We start from the raw sequence: 15,018 nt of genomic DNA on the forward strand, positions 1-15,018 counted from the left end.
TAAAGTAATCTCTGTTTGTAGATAATGTGATCTTTTCTGTAAAAAGCTCCAAAAATTTCACAGAAAATTATTATAATTAATAAACTAATAAATGAACTTAAATTTACATGATAAAAAATTAACTAAATCAACTATATTTCTGTATTTTAGCCTGGAACAATCTGAAACTAAGAAAAAATTAGGAAAATACACATTTTAAGCATCAAAATACTAAGAAATAAACCAGATTACAGATGGAAATGATTTGTATAGTGAAAAACCATAAAATATTTCTGAATAAAGACACAGATATTTCAAAAGATATATTCATTGATTGAAAAACTGTATGGTTATGATGTGAAAACTATATGTTATATGCATTTTCAATGCAATCCTATTAAAATCCTAATAACATTTGAAAAACAGAAAAAAGTCACTTTAAAATTCATTTGGAAAGACTATACTTTCAGGGATCATTTCTATAGTAAGTGTTGAAAATTAACCGAAATGTGATCCCTGTTAAACATAAGAGTGGGAATAAGAGAGGGAAGAGATGTATAATTTGGGACATGCTCGGGCTGACTTGCCCCAATTGGTAGAGTTGGAAACATACCAGGGGATTCCAATTCAATCCCATCAAGGTGGCATGTGCCAATGCCATCTCACTACTCCAAGTGATCAATTTCAGTTCACAATTGATCATAATGAAAGGACTAAGAGTCAAAGGGAGCACATAAACAAGTCTAGTATCTGCTAACACCAACCGATAGAATAAATAAAGGGGAGAGTGATCCAACATGGGAAGTGAGATACTCAGCAGACTCATAGAATGGCGGATGTCCTAAATAGCACTCTGGCCTCAGAATCAGCCCTAAAGGCACTCGGATCTGGCTGAAAAGCCCATGAGAGTATTTCAGGCATGGAAAGCCAAGACACTCTGGCAAAAAGATCTCTGTGAGTGAGATCCCAGTGGAAAGAACAGGTCTTCAAAGAGGGAGGTGCCTTTCTCTGAAGGGAGGAGAGAACCTCCACTTTGACTATGACCGTGTCTAAACAAGATAAGAGTCGGAGAACTCAAGGGGCTTCCATAGCCTTGGAAACTCATAACTGGTGCATAGGGAGATTACTGATGCCATAAACAGGGGTGTCAATTGGTAAAGTCAACAACAGGAGTCACTGTGCACTTACTCCTCATGTAGGATCTCGGTCCTTAACGTGCTGTACACTGAGGCTTAATGCTATAACGAGTACTCAAACAGTATATTTCACTTTGTGTTTCTATGGGGGTGCAAACGACTGAAATCTTTACTTAATGTACACTAAACTGATCTTCTGTAAAAAAAAAAAAAAAAAAAAAAAAAAAAGAAAGAAATTTTCAATTCCCAACTTGACTCTCACTGGGATTAAACATGACAATAGGTCTGATCTGATTTCATCATCATTTAAAAAAAATCATCTATTATTTTTCACTTTATGTTTCTGTGTGGGAGCAAACTGTTGAAATCCTTACTTAAGGTATACTAAGCTGATCTTCTGTATATTAAGATAATCGAAAATGAATCTTGATGTGAATGGAAGGGGAGAGGGAGTGGGAAAGGGGAGGGTTGTTGGTGGGAGGGACGGTATGGGGGGGGAAGCCATTGTAACCCATGAGTCGTACTTTGGAAATTTATATTCATTAAATAAAAGATAAAAAAAAAAATTCATTTGGAATCTCAAAGCACATTGACCAGCTAAAAGGGTTATGAAAAAGTTGGAAATTTCCTGCCTCTTGATATCAAAGGAGGTAATGGTAATCAAAATAGTGTAGTGCTGACATAAAGACAGACATATACACCAATGGAAGAAAATAGAGACCCGAGAAATAAATACTATCATATATTTTAAATGATTTTCAATAAGGTTGCCAAGAATATATGATAGGAAAAGGATAGACTTTTCAGTAATTGTTGTTGAAAAAGTTGAATATACACATGCAAAAAAAACAAAGTCAGTTGAATTCCTATAGCATATGCAAAAATTACTCAAAATTAAATACATAAATATAAGGGATAAACTATAAAATCATAGAAGAAACCATAAGATAAAACTTCTGATATGATATTTGGCAATGGTATCTTGCATATGACACCAACATACAAACTGTTGAACAAATTGATTAAATTTTTTCCAATATGTTGGACTTCATCAAGGTATACAAACAATTCTAAGAGATGTAAAGACAACCCACAGAAGGGGAGAAAATATTTGAAAATGGTAAATGGTGTATTTACAAAAGATTGGTATACAGAATTTATAAATAACTTCTACAACTCAACAACTGAAGAAAATCAAACCAATAAAAACGGGTAAAGGATTTAAATATTTTTTTTCTAAAAACATACACAAAATAGCCATGAAGAGATATCAATCCCAATAATTATTAGAGAAATGCAAATCAAAACCAGAATGAGATACTGCTTCACATTTATGAAAATGGCAAAATACATAGTCAGTTCTTTGTATCCATGGGTTCCATGTCTGCAGATTCAACCAACCATGAATTTAAAATATTTGAGGATAAAATTGCATCTGTACCATCTCTATTGAACATGTACAGAGTTGTTTTCTTGTCATTGTTTTCTAGACTATATGGCATAATAGCTATTTATATATCATTTACAATGTATTAGGTATTATAAGCAATGTGAGATGATTTAAAGTATGTGGAAGGGTATTTGAAGGTTATATGTTAATAGTATGCCATTTTATGAGGAAGACGAGCTTCCTCAGATTTAGGTATTCAAAAGAGTCTGGAACTGAGGATCAATTAGGAAGAGAGAAGGAAAAAGAGACTCCATGAATAAGTATGTTCATTAAAATGTACAGAAACCAGAACCCTTGTGTATTTCTGGTGTTGTAGCCACTATAAGAAAAAAAAAAAGTATTGCAGTTCTTTAATATTAAAAATGCTTTTACCATACAAACTAGCAAGTGTAGTTCTGAATATAAAATGAATACAATTTTGGATTTGAAGCAGCCCAGGTGTTTATATACATAGATGGATATATAAACAAGATATTTAATATATAAATAATAGTCTCCCTTTATCTGTGTTTTCATTTTCCTTTGAGTTACTTTCAGTATGCCATGGGCCATTGAGACAGAAAATTCAGACATAATTCACAGATTTTAAATTGTATACCATCCTGAGTAGCATGATTAAATCTTGTATAGTCTGTTGTATGCCACCAAGAACACCAACTGTACTTTTGTCCAGAATATCTACACTGAATACCTACTTGTCAGTCACGTAGTAACCATCTCAGCTATCGTATTGACTTTTAAGGCATCACAGTGCTTGTGTTTAGCAATCCTTACTTTGATTAATAATGGCCACAGAGAACAAGGATAGTGATGCTGGCAATTTTATTAAAATACATTGTTACACTTTTTTATTATTTTTGTTTATCTCTTACTGTCTGATTTATAAGTTAAATTTTTATCATATGAAGGTAAGCAAGGAGAAAACATAGTGTGTACATAGGTTTCAAAGGATCCGCAGTGCCAGTTAGACTCTCCTAGCAGGATCTGAGGAAATGCCCATCCACATCACACAGTCCTAGAGCCAGAATTTATGCCACAAGCCCCAGCATCACTCAGGCTTGCCAGGGGGACAAAGGAACAGCCACTTTTGTCTCTCTCAGCATCAAAAACAAGATCCTGGCAATTATAATCCAGAGGGAGACAGACACTAAACTCTATGTGGACTGAAGATACACACCCTAAGTAACCTGTATTCATCTCAAAGCCACACTCCTATCCCTCTGAACCGCAGCAGGCAGACCATTATGTCAGTTACAGACACAATTGACATTGATGAAGATGAAAGAAATCCCTCAGAGACTACACTTCTGGGTTCACCTAGAACCAAAGCCAAAGCAACAAACAAGCAATACCCTGCATTCTATTTAAACCATAAAACCAGTAAAATCAACTCCATAAAGAAAAAGGGATGATTGTAGTGGATGTGCAGACATCAGTGTAGGAACACAGGAGACATGCAGAAGCAAGGTAGCATGACACCTCCAAAAGAACACAGTATTCCTACAGAATCCCATCCTGAACAGAAGGAAATATAAAATGCCAGATAGAGAATTCAAAATAATGATTGTAAGGAAACACATTGTGATGCAAGAAAATACTGACTACAGAAATGAGGAAATCAGTGGGTAACATGAATGAAAATATTACTAAGGAGATAGAAATCATTAAGATAAACCAAATATAAAATGAAAGATTCCTACAATGAAAATTATCAAACATTGATCAAAGAAATCATCACAGACACACAAAACTGGAGATATTCCTTCCTAGTGAATTGGAAGAATCAATTACTAAAATGTCTGTACTGCCTAAAGCAATCTACAAATTCAATGTAATCTCTATCAAAATACCAATGACATTTTTTACAGAATTAGAAAAAATCCTAAAATTCATATGGAATCGCAAGAGACCCCAAATAGCCCAGGTGATTCTAAGCAAGAAAAATCAAACTGTAGGCATACTACCTGACTTCAAAGCATTCTAAAAAATTAGAGGAATGGAAAACAGCATGATACTGGCATAAAAGCCAACACATAGATCAATGGAGCAGAACAGAGAGCCCAGACAGTAGTGTATGTACATACAGCCAAAGGATTTTTGACAAAAGTGCTCAGACCATATGGTGGAGTAAGGATAATCTCTTTAATAAATGGTGCTGGCAAAACTGAATGTATATATGTAGATTAGATCCATACCTCTCACCATATACAAAAATTAACTCAAGATGGCTCAAATTCCTAAACTTAAGACCTGAGACTATGAAGCTGCTGGAAGAAAATGTAGGTGGTAAACACTTGAAGCCATTAGTAGCAGGAGATGTTTTCTTGGACAGGACCTGCAAAACACAGGCAACAAAAGCAAAACTAAACAAATGGTATTCTATCAAATTGATAAGCTTCTATGTAGCAAAGCAGAGTAGAGTGAAGAGTGAAGAGAAACCCAACATAATGTGAATAATAGTTCAGGCCACCTATCTGACAAAGGATTACTATCCAGAACATATCAGCAACTTAAAAATCTCAAAAATGAGAAATCCAGTTAAGCAATGGGCAAAGCACCTCAATAGACAGTTCTCAAAAGAAGAAATACAAATGGCGGACAAATACATGAAAAAATGCTCAACATCTCTAATCAGGGAAATGTAAATCAAAACCACAATGATATAATACCTCATCCATGAATGGCTAAAACACAAAAGACAGAGTAACATGCTGGTGAGGATGAGAAAGGGGAATACTTATACACTGTGGGAATGTAAATCAGTGCATGCACTGTGGAAAATAGTGTGGGTATTTCTTCAAATAGAAATAGACTTGCTATATGATCCAGCAGTCCCATTAGTAGGTATACACCGAAAGACATGAACATATTGTATCAAAGAGATACCTGCAGGGGCCGGCACTGTGGTGCAGCCACAGGCTGCAGCACTGGCATCCAGTGAGTGCTGGTTCAAGTCCTGGTTACTTAACTTCTGATCCAGCTCCATGTTAATGTGCCTGGGAAGAAAGAAGAGGATGGCCCAAGTCCTTGGGTCCCTGTACCCATGTGGGAGACCTGGAAGAAGCTCCTGGCTTCAGCCTGGTCCAGCCCCAGTTGTTGCAGCCTTTTGGGGAGTGAACCAGCAGAAGAAACATCTTGCTCTCTCCGTCTCCTCTTCTCTCTGTAACTCTATCTTTCAAATAAATAAATCTTTTAAAACAATTAAAAAAAATTTACACAAGTACCTGCACCACCATGTTTAGAGCTGCACAATAGCCAAAATTTTAAATCAACCAAGGTGTCTATTATAAAATGAATGGATTAAGAAAATATGGCATATATATATAATACATATACATACAATAATATATTAAGCTATAAAAATAATGAAATTCAATCGTTTCCATCAAAATATATGCAACTGTGAAATAAGCTGAACACACAAAGACAAATACTGTATGTTCTCCCTTGTCTGTGGGAGCTAATATTTAAAAAAAGGAAAAAAAAAAAAAAACAACTAAAAGACAGGGCTAGTGTTATGGTGCAGCAGATTAAGTGGCCATCTGTGATGACAGAATCCCATATGAGCACATGGTTCAAGCACTGGATATTCCATTTCCAATCCAGTTGCCTGCTAACATGCCAGGGAAAGCAGTGGTAGACAGCTCAAGATTTTGGGCCCCTGCTCCTATGCAGGAGATAGGAATGGAGTCTCAGGCTTCTGGTTTCATTACAATCGTTTTGGTGAGTGAACCAGCTAATGGAAGGTATCTTCTCTCTGTTTCCCTCTCTCTCTCTTAGCTTTCAAACAAATCTTTATTGAAAAAACCCTTATCTTCCCAATGATTTTTAAAGATTTATTTACTTATTTATTTGAAATGAAGAGTGACAGAGAAGGGAGAAAAAGATCTTCCTTTTGCTGGTTCTCTCCTCCAATGTCTTTAATAGCTTTGGCTGAGCCAGGCAAAAGCCAGGAGCCAGGATCTCAATCTGGCTGGAGCCCATGTCTTTGGGCCATCTTCCTCTGCCTTCCCAGATGGCATTAGCAGAAAGCTAGAGTAGAAGCAGAATAGCCTTGACTGGAACCAGAGTCTAGCATTGCAAGCAGCAGCTTAACTCACTGTGCCACAATGCCAGCCCCTAAACTGATCTATGATTATCCAAGGAAAACTGCATTGCCCTTCTCTTGACATCCTATGGCATTCCTATGTGCATCATAGAGCCTAGAATTTAATGAATGACATATTATTGATGATATTTACATAGCAGAATGATCAGATCAAAACAATGATTAGATTACCAAACTTTTCATGAGGAGTGGGTAGTAAATATTTTAGACTTTGTAGGACATATGGTTTTTGTTGCAATTATTCATCTCTGCCTTTGTAGCACAAAAGTAACCACATCAATAAATATATAAGTAAAGGTTTATGGCTGTGTCTCAATAAATATTTTTTATAAAATATATTATGTCTCAGATTTGGCATTCCATCTACAGTTTGTGAGCCCCTTTTTTGTGTTTTGACATTACAGAAGTCCTACATTTAAGTTAAGTCCGTAGTGTGAGTGTGGGTTCAATAAAGACAGTCAGGAGTTTGGGAGAAAAATGAAGAATATTTACTGATCAGTGAAGGACTTACTCTGATACCTATTGCATAATGAAGTGCAAAATAGCTTTATCCCATCCTCAAAACATTTATTAGTTTATTCTGTTACATAAACTTAGTTTTTCTAATATAATATCATAAATAAGAATATTCTCTCCACTTATTCCAAAGAAATCTAAAACCAATTGTGCCTCAGGTAATAATTACAGTCACTCTCTATCATGGACCTATTTGTTCTAAGTGTGTCCCCAACATAATTCATGTTCAGAAAACAGTCATATTTGAGATAATCAGTTTTTGTTATGCATAAAATCATGTGACTACTAGTAAATGGGTATATTTTTGTGGTTTTGCTTGACAAATGCACACATTCAGAAATTTTTGGGACTGCTTGTACAAGTTATAAAGTAAGAACTTCTTCAAGTATTTGTGGTGAACAAATATCCAAATCTTCGTTCTATGTGCTATTACAGTTTGACTTTAGTAGTACTTATAAAATAATGAGAACAGATTTGGGAAATTAGCTGCCAAGAGTCGGGTTTCTTCTGCCTTTTTCTTCTCTCTCTCTCAAATCCTCTTCAAGAGAATTTTCAACAATATGGGTAACTCAGTAGTTATTTACTCTAGCTTTGCATTATACACATCTGTGTTGGGATAAACCACTCCGTAGTCCTCCCTAGTCCTCCCTAAGTTCCTTTCTCACATCCCTCAGTCTGTGTGGTCTCTACTTTTTGCAAACATTGCTCCGATAGTGGCATTTTGTATGAACCTCATAAAAATACTTGTTCTTGATTTCTCCATTTCATCTTCCCTTGTTCCTCCACCATTTAGGTGAACTCAGGAGATTACCTATTTGCATGATGATTTCTTTCTGCCCAATGTTGAATATAATGTATAATATAGAATAGAATAGAATAGAAATCTCTTATGATCATGTAGGTGAGACACAGCAGTTCAGTGAGCAATGAGGAAGAAGAGGAAGGAGTACATGGAGGTAGTAAAAAGTACAGTCTAGGTCTAGGTATTAGGAGGATAACACATAAGTGGGGAGGCATTTAGCAGCATAGTGATATCATTGCCCAGGAGAAAGAACTACAACAGTGAGTGTAAATGGAATGGTTAAGAACCCAAACAAACCAGAGTAGTGATGACTTGATCAAGAATTCTTGAAGCTTGGTGAAATGAGCTAAACTAGAATTGAGAGGGATGTGATGAACTTGTCTTCATATAACAGTGCTGAATTCATAGACCATGTGTGAGGTAGGAAACTAAGGAATTATTATTTGGTTCAGATGTCATGGAAGTGAAGTAGTTTCTGGTGCCTTGTCATATATCCAGTACCAAAAAATGGGAATGTGGATTTCAGTTTAACCAGAGAGCAGACAGGGAATGTGTTAACACAGAAAAAATTAGTATTATTTGTAATTTTCCTAAGGGACAAAATACTGACAATGCTATGACCTCTCTTTGTATGAGCACCTACTCCTTGAAAGTTAGTTTTCTACCTTTTTCAGTTGACATATACTCTCTAAATGTTCAATCAGGAGTCAATTATTACTCTAGGTAAGAACATTAAACTTCTTAACCCTAAAATTATTCTGCTTTGAGAGTTATTTTGCCTCAAAGCAATGTAAGCATCTGATCAGTAATTCTGAATGCCTGTGCAACATTGGAAAGCTTTGTAACACTGTGTGAACTGACTGTTGAAATCAACAAATTCCAAGTGACCATTCCTGATTCCCTTAACTACATCACTAGTCCCAGTGTCCTTTTTGGACAGGTTGCCAACATTCCTTTTGCAAAAGAGGATCCTTGGCAGTAGGGCTAGAAGTAAGTTCAAGGTCTGAAATAGAGTTCACTCTTTGAAATTGAAAACTGAATAAAGAAATTCCATGACTTGGCCAACGACCCAATGTACATCAGAGTTTGATCTGTTTAAGAATCAAAGTCTTCAGATTCACAAGTCTTTAATGATATGGCTTTGCTTCTGCAAGGGGTGGCTAGTAAGCTAAATTCGTGATTTAACATATGCTTTTCTTGAGAAAGATTTAAATAAGTTCATCCAGACATTTGGATAAAAGCTCAATAGTTTATTAATTCAGCCAGGGATATTTTAAAAGCTTAATATATACTTCCAAGATGAGAATTTGTTTTGATTTTGAGTATACAACTATCTTCCCATTGGATTCATTATGAATCACAAGCAGTGTTTTGTGTCTGCTATCCAAGAGGCATAATCACGTTATAGATGCAGCTCTTGCTCTTATGTGAGCGCAGCTGCAGGAGAGCAGGGACAGTCCTGTGCTTTGCTGAGAAGGACCTTGACCTAGCTTTCTCCACAATGGCTGGGGCTCACCTTCTTTTTGCCACGGTGTCAGTTTTCATTACCTTGACATTTCTCATGCTTTGATGTGTGATATGAAATGGTAGCCTTTGGCAATAGATGGGGAAATGAGGCTTCACGGGGACATGGAGCACTTGCCAAAGGAAAGGTGTGGAAAATGGATGTGACAAGGTTATTCAGATTGCTTTCTTATGGAGTTTTAGCTCAGCTGTACTTGATGACACTACCAGTTTCTGCCTCCACTTATTTATAATAGGGGTATCTGTGCATCCCCTTGTGAATTTGTCATGGATACTTTTGCCATCGTTGTCTAGATGAGAAGTATTGTGTTGTAGGGAAAACAAACTACAACACTTAGAAAGCTTCATCAATGCCATTAATTTCCATTTCAATTGCTGAGACCACAAATTGTAATGGTGACAGTTTGTTTCCATATTTCTCTTTCTGACTCTGTTTTCACAGGTTTTATCTTAGTATTTAGTGTGAGTCTTTTTAAAAGAGTATTAGAGGAGCAGAGAACTTGCTCCTATCTGCTGTTTATCTCCACCAAATGGCCACAACAGCAAGGACTGGGCTATGGATGAAAACAGAAACTGAGAACTCAGTTTGGGTCTCCCACAGAGGCAATAGGAACCCAACTGAATGAGCTGTCTTCCAGGATGTGCAATAGCAGGAAATTGAAACTGAGAGTGGAATCAGGACTTGGATCTGGGCATGGGAGACAGGTGTTTTAACTAGCATCATAGCTATTGCTCTGAATGCCTGTCCCCATAATCAGAATCTTTATGCCCTAATAGAACTAGAAGACTTTTTAAATCTCTTTTGTCTGAAGTCAAGTCATAATAATAAACTTATACAGATAGCATTGCTAGTTTGTTTTTCAGCAGTAAGCATGCTAGCCAAGCCTAATTTAGAGGAGAATACACCTGACTGACCAGTTGGTGGAGATCTCAGTAAACAACTGGAATCCAGTCCAAATTTTGACTCTTGATTTTGTGAATGTGGGTATGGGCCAGTTTCTGGGATATGGCTGGATGGAAGGCTTTTTTTTTTTTTTTTTTTTTTTTTTTTTTTTTTTGACAGGCAGAGTGGACAGTGAGAGAGAGAGAGAGAGAGAAAGGTCTTTCTTTACTGTTGGTTCACTCCTCAACGGCCACTGTGGCCAGCGCGCTGCGGCCGGCGCACTGAGCTGATCTGAGGCCAGGAGCCAGGTGCCTCTCCCGGTCTCCCATGTGGGTGCAGGGGCCAAGGACTTGGGCCATCCTCCACTGCACTCCCGGCCACAGAAGAGAGTTGGACTGGAAGAGGAGCAACTGGGACAGAATCCGGTGCCCCGACCGGGACTAGAACCCGGTGTGCTGGTGCTGCAGGCGGAGGATTAGCCCATTGAGATGCAGTACTGGCTGGAAGGCTTCTTGAGTGTGAAATTCCTAAAACTCCTGTAAGAACTTCATAATGGAACCAATTGCTCCCATGCTACAGGATAAGGAAGATTTCTCCTAAGCAGCTCCCAGGAGAGGTCTGGAATCCATCCAACAAGGTTATTGAGCAAGGGCAAGACTTTTGTTGTGGAAATTCTAGTCTGCTTTAAGACTTGCTTCTTTAAAGACTTGCTTCTTTTTTCTTTCCTCATTTAACCCCACAAATATTCCCATTTTTTTTAGCCCCTCTCAGACACATAGGGTTATAGCTACCTTAACATTCCTCCTTCAAGAGAAGTAAGCCATAATATTTTATTTAAAAGGTTTATTTATTTATTTGAAAGGCAGAGTTATAGACATCAGAGGCAGAGAGGAAGAGAGACAGAGAGAGAGAAAGAGAGAGGGGGGGAGATTTTTATTTTTTATTTATTTATTTTTTTTTACTTATTTTATGTTTTATTGATAACATTATTTTTTTTAACTTTTATTTAATGAATATAAATTTCCAAAGTACGACTTATGGATTACAATGGCTTCCCCCCCATACCGTCCCTCCCACCCACAACCCTCCCCTTTCCCACTCCCTCTCCCCTTCCATTCACATCAAGATTCATTTTCAATTATCTTAATATACAGAAGATCAGCTTAGTATACATTAAGTAAGGATTTCAACAGTTTGAGATTTTTATTTTTTAAAGATTCACCTATTTTACTTGAAAGAGTTATACAGAGAAAGGAGAGGCAAAGTCAGAGTTATACAAAGAGAGGAGAGGCAGAGAGAGGTCTTCCATCCATTGATTCACTCTCCAATTGGCCACAACGGCTGAAGCTGTGCCAGTCCAAAGCCAGGAGCAAAGAGCCAGGAGGTTCCCGGATCTCCCAAATGGGTGCAGGGGCCCAAGGACTTGGGCCATTCTCCACTGCTTTCCCAGGCCACATCAGAGAGCTGGATTGGAAGTGGAGCAGCCTGGTCTCGAACTGGTGCCCATATGGTATGCCGGCACCTCAGGACAGGGCATTAACCCACTGCACCACAGCACCGGCCCCAGAGAGAGATATTGAGAGAGTCTTCCATCCCTTTTCATTCCCCAGATGGCCTCAATGGCCGGAACTACGCTGATCTGAACCAGGAACCAGGAGCTTCCTCTGGGTCTCCTATGTGGGTGCAAGGGCCCAAGGACTTGGGCCATCTTACACTGCTTTCCCAAGCCATAGCAGAGAGCTGGGTGAGAAGTGGAACAGCCAGGACTGGAACCAGCACCCATATGTGTTGCCAGCACTGCAGGTGGAAGCTTTACTTGCTACGCCACAACGCTGGCCCCAAGCCATAATCTTATGGGTTAAGGTCTGTCTTCTGTATTTACATAGAGCTGGCATATGGGCTTAGAGCGTGTTATGGACATTCTTTTGCCGTCTGTCCTATGGTGCTTGAGGATGACCTTTGAATTCAAGAGTGGCCTTGGAAAGATTTTCCTTAAGATGTTATAATGAAAAGAAACTGGAGCATGGAACTTACTGTGAAAAATTCAATTTAAGATTCCCAGTGGGCATAGAAATCCAGTTTTCATCAGGGTCAGATTTCTGTCCTGTAGGATCTAGTCTGTTTGCTTAGTTTTAGCTGAAGGATGTTTGAGTCTGGTGGGCAATGGTGGTGTGACTCCAAATGATGGATCTGTTTTGTATCAGGATTCTGTACAGCCAATAGCTAGAGAAACTACGTGTGTGTGTGTGTGTGTGTGGACACACATGCAATTGAAATTTTGCTTCTATGCCTGAATGACTTTTCTATTGCTATATAACCAACTTCCACAAAGTTGGGGACTTTAATCCAAAAAATTTATTAAATCACATTGCCTGTGGATGAGGAATTGAGGTAAGAGTTAACCTGGTCCTCTATTCAGGGCTTCATTTGCTTAAGTTGAAATGGAGGTACTGGCTAGATCTGCCTGTCACCTGAGGTTTCTTATCTCTTTAGACTCAGGGTTGTTTGCAGAATTCAGTTTCTTGAGGGGTAGGTTAGAGACTTTAGAGCTAGAGACCGCCCTTCTCCATAGGCAGTGCACAATTTTATAGCAGTTTGCTTTCTTTCTCCAGGTGAGCAGCAAATTACCTGTGGTGCTCCTACTGCCCTCAGCTAACTTGGGCAAGCCCACCAGGATAACTTCCCACTTGATCAGCTCGAATCTAAAAAGGGCCTGATTATCTACAAAGCATGTTCATCTTTGCTTTGTCGATTAACCAGAAACAAATTGGAGACTTTTCACTTGCACTCTAGGATCAAAGATCATGGGGGGCAATCATCCAGTTCCACTCAGCACAGTCGCCGTATCTCTCCTGAACCATTGTTTGAGGGGCTGCAACTGTAGTCCTCATTGCTGAGCCCATAGGCTCTTCCCAGTTCTTACTCTCTTTGTGGTACCAAGCACTGCTAATCACTCACTCTCTTGATGCTTCTTGGAGTTGTCTCATGTTACCTTCTCTTAATCTGCTTACCAGAGAAGGAGTATAGGATGAGAGGTAGTATGTAACATTTCTCATTAAACAAAACCAAATCCCAGTCCCAGCTCTATGTCCCCCCAGGAATTACTCACAAGTATGTGCTGTTGCTACTGCTTGGATGATAATAGAAGGATTTGGAAAATACTAAGGACTTTCTTCCTCTTCCCCATTTCATTTTCCCTTTTATACCTGCCACTGGTAAAACCCAAACAGAAGACTGACATTTCTGGCAAGAGAACCTGGGAAACAGACTGTGGGCTCCAGCCCTAGAAGTCTATACAGTAAATTGGCATGGATAGACAGTAGGTAATTCACGGGCACAGTTATTTACCCAGTGTGAAAATGGTTGACTCACCTGAGCCCCTTGTGTGCTTTAGTTTGGGATAAGAAACATTCCCTTTGGGAACTATTTAGTTTCAAGTCATAAATAGTTGTGTTTTTTTTTTTTTGTTTGTTTGTTTGTTTGTTTTTTTTGTATCCAACTGTCTCACTCCATTCAGACATGTTTGGCTAGCTGACAGTGGCTTTATGATTCCCAAATTCATTAGTTCAACATACACATGCTGGTTCCTGGATCCCCCTTAGAGAGTTTCATGCCTTGAGCTTTTCTAAAATGATTTAACTCATTTTTAATTGGTTAATAATAATTGTACAACCCTATGGGGAATGGTATGATATTTCAGTACATTTGTACCTTGTGTAATGATCAACTCAGGATATTTAGATTATTCACATCTCATACATTTGTTATTTCTTTGTAACGAGAACACTCAAAATTCTCTCTTCAAGCTATTATGGATTATATGATATAGTATTGTTAACTGTGCTCACCCTTCTGCATACTAGTACTTATTCCTCTTATCTGGTTCGGACATTTTCCTCAAGTCATTATAATCAGTCTCTGAACTCCGTTTCTGGACGTTCCATACTGCAGGACCCACAGTGCTATTGTGTTTAATCCCCACTTGCTTTGTACTCTGCAAAGGCTTGTTTTGGAATAGGCATCACAGTAGCCTCTGCAGTAGAAGCAGAATCAATTCTGACACAGAAGTCCTATGATGAGACTTTTGTGAGGCTGCTTCTTTCCTGCATGGCCAGATGATATTCTTACCTACTTTAAACCACCAGCAGGCATGGCTGGAAGTGACTAGCTCCATAATAGTTAATCCATCCATACATTAATCTGTTCTTTTTCATTGTTCCTTTTACTGCACTGGGTTATTGTAAAGGTGCAGAGATTAATTAGCAGATTTAAAACCTTGAAAGCTTCATTACATAATTTTAGTCATCAGCAAACCTTGGGAAAACTTAAAAAATGGAGGCACTAAATCATTTTAATTGGAAATTTAACTGGGTGTCTTTATAGAATATTTTATTGCTGTCTTCTGAACAGGCAACTGGTTTAATGTGTCCTTAGACAATGGAGTTCATAGCCAGGATGGTCCTCCAGAGATCTTGTTCCTGTCTTGAAGCGAAGAGGTGGGATTTGCCTGTAGAAACTGGCATCAGTAGTTACAAATGGGCCATACTTAGTAAATCCTAGTTTCTGAAATCTAGAATGTGTGAATAAAGTATATTATGGGCTTATTCATGTTTACAAGTA

General features: G+C 38.2%; 1 pseudogene; it reads left to right on the forward strand.

Moving 5' to 3' along the window:
* Positions 1–433: 433 nt before the first annotated feature.
* Positions 434–528, forward strand: LOC138848847 (small nucleolar RNA U3; annotated as a pseudogene).
* The last annotated feature ends 14,490 nt before the right edge of the window (positions 529–15,018 follow it).

The sequence above is a fragment of the Oryctolagus cuniculus genome, chromosome 2, assembly GCF_964237555.1.
Source record: "Oryctolagus cuniculus chromosome 2, mOryCun1.1, whole genome shotgun sequence".
Taxonomy (NCBI): domain Eukaryota; kingdom Metazoa; phylum Chordata; class Mammalia; order Lagomorpha; family Leporidae; genus Oryctolagus; species Oryctolagus cuniculus.